A 6552-nucleotide genomic window follows, 5' to 3' on the forward strand; every position below is an offset into this window, starting at 1 on the left:
AGAGCAGCATATTTGCCTGACTCTTATTTTTAACATATAGCTACATTTAAATGTAAGAAACCAAGACCATTTTGTTCTTGATTCAAACATGTCTGATCTGGGTCAGGATGAGCTTTGACATTCCCAGATATTCTAAGATAATCAGACATATCTGCCTAAATGATTTTTGCTTTGTTTCCTCCTTTAACAGTTTGTCTTCAGGAACTTTCCTCTTTGTTTCTGGAATGTTTGGAGCAGATGTTCAGCTCTGATTTCAGGACAAACTTTGGATCCCTCTTGTGTTTGAAGACAAATCCACATCATTATAGATTATTGATTGACTGCAATCAAACAGTTTGATGAGCAGCTGATGTTTGATGGATTTCTTCAGGAAACAAACTGTGTTGTGTTTTTATTTCCTGGAACAAAACCGTCGTCTCTCCATTAAAGTCACACACAGCAGTGTGCTGCTGTTTCCTGTCGGTCCTTTCAAAATAAAATGGCAGTAATGTTAGCTGTAATATGTGTGATTGCAGTCAGGTTATTAAGTTCATATTTCCTCGATGGATCATTGAATCCACTTGTGTTGCTGTTTGATTGTCATCAAAGAATGAGCCTCAGACTGGAGTCTGAGCAGCGCCCCCTGCTGGTTCCCTCTGAGTGTTGCTGTCAGTCTGCAGTGATCCTGTAGGATGGATCTGTGCTGCTGTATTCGGTCCCTCACAGCTACACACACAGTTATTGTGACTTCAGTGTCATGTGTGTGCAAACCTTCATTCATTGGTCAGTTTCAGCTGCTGCTCACAGACCTGAGAAGAAGGAGGAGTTAGTTCCACACTGACAGGTGCAGACGAGGAAGACGCTCGTCTCGGCGCGTTCGCCTCCTTCATTGTGTGACCGCGTTTCCATTTGGACTCAAAGTGATGCGAGCGGTTTAGCTGCAGGGCAGGTGTGACGCAGCCGTGCTGCACAGCCTCATTGTTCAGGTGTGAGTCAGACAGAGAGACAATGATGTGTGTGTTCATCAGCGCTCCATCAAACTGCTTCACAGTGACGCTCACATGAACACAAACAGCTGATCCTGTGGATCCTTCCAGGATTTCAGCCTCAGAGTCAGCTCTATGAAACTGCACTCACTGATCAGGAATCAGTCATCACTGATGAACTTTGTTCTTCCCTTTAACTGGAAACTGCTGGAACGATCAGATCAAAGCAGTTTGTTCCAAAGAAGTCGACATTCAGGTTTGACTGAAGTGACAAAGAAACAACAAAGCAGCTCCAGCTCAGTTTGACTCTGAACAAAGTCAGCTAGATGGAAATGTAGATGTTCACAGACACCATGAACAGCAGCTTTTAAAGCCTGTACGTCTTCATAACATCTGCATATGGAGCCGACGACTCGAGTCCAGCAGGAAGCTCAGAAATCTCTTTGGACTTATTGAGTTTGGAGTGTTTCCGTGTGTTGTGATGATCACTCTGTTGCTGTCATTCTGTTATTGTGTTGGATTCTTCAGTGTGGATCTTCTTCAGTGGATCTGAGTTTGCTCCTTCTGTGTTTGTGGATCATTGTTAGTGGGTCAGAGTGTGGCTCTCTTGTGTTTCCCTCTTTGAGCTTTTGTATCTTTGTTGTTCCTTTCAGACTGTTTTCAGCCTGAATGAAGGCTCACTTCTTCTTCTTTGTTGTTCTGAATTACAAACCTTTGTCAGTCAATCCTGAGTTCAAAGCATTTAGAGTCTGAGTGCTTTTAATGGCACATTTAGATGAGTTCAATAGTTGAACTGATACATGTTGTTGGTTGTAATAAAGGATTCTTAGTGATTTCTGACTTTAATGTCAGAGTGAAGTCTAATGAGCCTCAAACACATTTATACCTCCATAAGTGCAGAACCTGATCCGAACCCTGTTCAATGGAAGTCAGGCCAAACACAAAGAAACTGTTCAGAGATAAAAGTGCTTGTTGCTTGTTTTGTGTCCCTTTGTGATTCTTTTTCATCAACAAGACCAGAAGACCCCCCCCCCCCCCCCCCCCCTCTGTGGACACTCGGTCTGTGCTCAGTAGGTCAGTCCAGTCTTCTGTCCAAGGCCTGCTGTTTTAGAGCAGGTATACTACTGTAAAGATTGACATCTATGTTACTGACCATCAGCACACAAGATACAGTCAATACAAATAATCACAAATGAACATTGATCAATACTGATTATCAGGTACCAGCAGAGTCCTTAAATATAAATCAGACACTTTTCAGACTCAGTCTGTTCACTCTGTTAACATTTATGAGTCTGTTACAGTTTTTATTAATTCACTAACACACAAACCAATTTATAAAATACTGAGAAAAATGTTGTTTATTGTGATAACCACACACAGCTGTCTTTGGGCTCAGTTGGTTCATTGTTTCCAGTCTGGAAAAACAGAAAAGTTTGGATGTGTTTGGTTGGTTTCAGCTTTCTGTGTCATCAGGTTTGTTCCACACACAGTGAAACAAAGCTAGAAGCTGGCGTGGCGTTAGGCTTTATGCTCTATTCATTCAAAAATACATATTTAGATGAAGAAAAAACTAAATATTTTCCTTTTGTTAAAAAAATGCTGACATTTATTAAGTTTTAATGGGTTAATTCACAACAGTTATTTTCACATCTTCACACTGACCAGTACTTTCTGAATGTGAGGAAACACGCCGTCCTCCACTGAGAGACCTCTGAAACATGGAGAAACTTTCCTGACCTGTGACCTGTACCTGTGTGGACGTGTGTCTGTGACATGAGCCTGATGTTTGACTGTGAGGATTTGAACCTGCAGCCTTTGTCCTGCTGTTTATGGGACATTTCCACAGAAACCTCAGTGGGAATCAAATAGAAAAACTCATTTGTCCTGAGAATTCAGAAACAGATCACATAGACGCGGTTTTTCTTGATTACAAATATTGGTCTTCAGTAGGAATCCTCCTGCTGGGCAGTTTGCGGGTCACAGGTTGCAGCGTCAGCTGATGGACGGGTTTCACCGTTCAGGCCCGTCCAGTCAGTCACTGCGCCCCCTGAAGCTGAATCCTACTGATACACTTCAACTATAAGTTACACACATTCATGCAGTTTGTTGATGAAAACCTTAAACAGCCACGTCACCGGTAAATACTGCAGTGCGAGCTCAGTTTAATGATTGGGTTTAGGCTTCTGCAGCGATCGTGGTGATCAGCGTGACTGAGGAGGACACTGAGCGGAGGGTGGATGCAGGTCAGACTGGGGGAAGTTCCCCTGATGGCTCTGAAATAAATAGAGGTCAGAAACAAGTGGAGGATGGAGGGTTTCAGCCCCACAGTCAGCTGTCCCTGTGTGCGCTCAGGTCGTTGAAGATCTTTCTCCTGTTTGTGAACGGATCGCCTCCTTCGTTCTTCACCGTCCACAGTAATAATCAGTTATACGTGCGCGTGTCCGCCTGTAATCAATAAAAACATTGATTCAGTAATTACAAGGCCCCGCCCACAATGACAGGTTCATTAAAGAAGGAGAAACAAATGAATCGTGGCGCCTCGGCCGCCTGGAAACAGCAGGAGTGAACCGCGCTAAAGCCTCGCTTAGCCACGGTCACGTGATGCAGGTGTGTCGGAGCAGGTTTCGGAGCAGCGTTTGGAAACAGCTGCGCTCCGGGAGCTCGACACAGAGTGGAAACGTCTGCGTGGAGCTTCCACCCGCACTGATCCCTGCTCCTCCTCCTGCAGGTACAGGAAGTCTGAACACTCAGGTCAACACGTGAACTTCACTCTGAGCCAGTCTGAGCGAACACATGAAGGTGTGGCTCTATCACACTCTGCAGGTGGAGCCCCGCCTCCTTCCAGGAAGCAGCTCACCTGTGTGTCCGTGTTTAGTGTCCAGGTGTGGAGTGGAGCTTCTTCTTCTTCTTCTGTTTGCAGAAACTGTAAGTTTGCTTTGTTTCCTCCTTTAACAGTTTGTCTTTAGGAACTTTCCTCTTTGTTTCTGGAATGGTTTCATTTCCTGGAGGAAAACCGTCGTCTCTCCATTAAAGTCAGTCTGTTAGTGTTGGAAACTTAGCGCCTTTCTCCGTAGAGTTTGTAGAGTTTTGTAGAGTTTTGTAGAGTTTGTAGAGTTTGTGGAGTTTGTGGAGTTTTCCCGGAAAGCCGTCACCGTGTTGTGTGTCCACGCAGCTCTCCGCAGCTTCGGCACCGAGGGGGACCCCCTTTAGACCGCAGAGAGCCCACAGCGAGTCTGTGACAGAAAGGTTGCAGCAGGCCGTTAGCTGAGCCTCCACTTTCCTTCAGAGAGCAGGAGGAGGAAAGAGGAGCTGAGGCGGGGTGAGTGTAACACAACATTGTTGTTGTTGTCCTGTCTCTGAGTGTGTGACTGTAGAGGAAGAAGAAGAGTCCCAGCTCAGCAGTGTGAGTCTCTTCTTTGACTTTTACAGCCGCTGCTGGAAGAAGATTTAGTTCAGAATAACGTGTCTGCTTCAATAAAGCTTCAAGGAAATAAATCACAGTCATTCTGATGTTGATCAAACTTGATGCTGACGCACACTTTTCATTTTGATTGAACTGTGAAAGCTTTACAATACTTTCTGTCAACAATACGATCATTACAAGATAATCAGATACAATCATATAGAACAGCGGTCTCAAACTCCCGGCCCGCGGGCCGCATAAATATCAGACAATTTGGCCCTTTAAGTTACTTCTTTGATATTTGGCTAACTCCTCTTAATTGGAGGGGAAGGTGAACTCCCGCGGGTTGGGAGTTTGGGCACCCCTGATGTAGCTGCAGCCATAGAATATACAGGACTTTGTAACATAGAGAAGAACAGAGGATTGCTTCATGAGATCTAACTTTGTATTTGTTGCAGAGATCAACAGGTTCAATCAGGTTCTTAGAGCAGTTTTTCTGATCTGAGTCTTTGTGGACGTGTAGTTCCATTTCTCGAGGTGTGTGTCGGTTATGTCCGTAGGACCGACGCAGAACTCTAAATCAGGCTTTATTAGATTGATGGATGATAATTTCTGCATATAATCCAGAAGAGTTACTTATATATCATCATTTAATGTGTCCCAGAGTGCCGTTTCCTTCCACTAATGGGTTTGCAGAAATCACGTAAAAAGCACACACACAAATATATATATATATAAAATCGAGCTCTTTTATCGATCAGTTTTCTATCAATTACTCCATCAATTAATCAAGTAATTGGATAAGATAATTTTTCATATTAACAGTTCATCTGCACATTTTAACTTCCATTGGAATAAATAAAACTACAATTAACAGGAAGAGCCTATAGAAAACTTATAGAGCTCTTCTTGTAAAAGCAAATATGTAAAACTGACAGACATGACAGGCTCTAAAAAATCTCCATTGGAGGCAGTTTAAAGCCAGATTAAATAAATCTATGATGATCGTGGTGTATTAAAAAAATACAAGATCAACTTTAATGATTCCACAACGGGGACATTTGGATATTACAGCAGCTAAAGTACAGAGAAGGATGAAGTAAAATAAAATAGAAAACACTATATACAAAATTACACACATATACATCATAACTATATACAGTATAGTATAGAGACAGTGTGGTGTGGAAGTGCTTGGGTGGAGGCGATTCTTTCTTTCTGGTATAACTTTCAGAGCCCTAGAAAAGAGTGAAGAAGCAGAAAGTGAAGCTCTGATTGGTCCAGGGGCTTCTGATTCTGCTGCTAACGATACCATACGGGCCTCGACACAGGCTTCATTTGGACCCTTTGGCTCGGTACAGGCCTCAGGGCTTTGGTACAAGACGTAACATCACTACTCCAGGAATGGAGGCATTTGGAGGCTGAAATCGGCTCTCTGGGACACTTTTTGTAGTGAACTGATGAAAGCTGTGTCTCACATGGAGTGGATGTTAGTCCAACACATCAGACATGACCTCTGCAGCTGTCAGTTGATGTGAGCATCAATGACGTGTGTTTCCTCTGCAGGTGAAGGTAGAAAGTGTGTGTGAGCTGATGTGAATTGAGCAGCATGGATCAGTGTGAGGACAGAGAGGAGGGAGTCCCTCCCTCTAAAACCACTCTGTGTGGGGAACATGAGAGCCAGACCAAAGCTCAGAGGTGAGATGACCATCTCTAACTGTCCATGACTCTTCTCCATGTCACAGCTCAGCACTCACATCACTGCTGCATCATTATTCACAGGAACCCACCTGGACCTGGACCTGGACCTGGACCTGGACCCAGCTGTGTGTCCTTAAAGAGTGACCGGTCTGCAGGTCGCCTCATTGATTTTAAAGGTCAGCGTGCGTCTGCTGCAGAGAGGTGAGCTGTCAGTAACATGAACTCTTTGATTTAACTGCTTGATGTTGTTGGATAGAAACTGCAGTGCAAACACGTCGTTCCTTCAATCCCATTGAAACTGTCTCTGAAAAACAAGCCTTTGGTTTCTAAAGAGCTGAAAATCCACTTCAGCAAACAGGAAGTGAAACCTGTTCCAGGTGGGCGGTCCCACCACCTGTCAGTCTCAGCAGACATCAGTCAGTTTAAGGCTCAGAGTCCAAACACTCTGTGCAGGAAGTGTTGGACTCTAACAGGAAGTGT

General features: G+C 44.0%; 1 long non-coding RNA gene across 1 annotated transcript; it reads left to right on the forward strand.

The window, feature by feature from the left end:
- The first annotated feature begins 3814 nt into the window (after nt 1-3814).
- LOC115778006 (uncharacterized) lies at nt 3815-6001 on the forward strand. The gene is made up of 3 exons (XR_004019734.1): nt 3815-3893; nt 4141-4287; nt 5938-6001. It is a non-coding gene; the product is annotated as an uncharacterized LOC115778006 (long non-coding RNA).
- The last annotated feature ends 551 nt before the right edge of the window (nt 6002-6552 follow it).

The sequence above is a fragment of the Archocentrus centrarchus genome, unplaced genomic scaffold (genome assembly GCF_007364275.1).
Source record: "Archocentrus centrarchus isolate MPI-CPG fArcCen1 unplaced genomic scaffold, fArcCen1 scaffold_93_ctg1, whole genome shotgun sequence".
NCBI classification, from domain to species: Eukaryota; Metazoa; Chordata; class Actinopteri; order Cichliformes; family Cichlidae; genus Archocentrus; species Archocentrus centrarchus.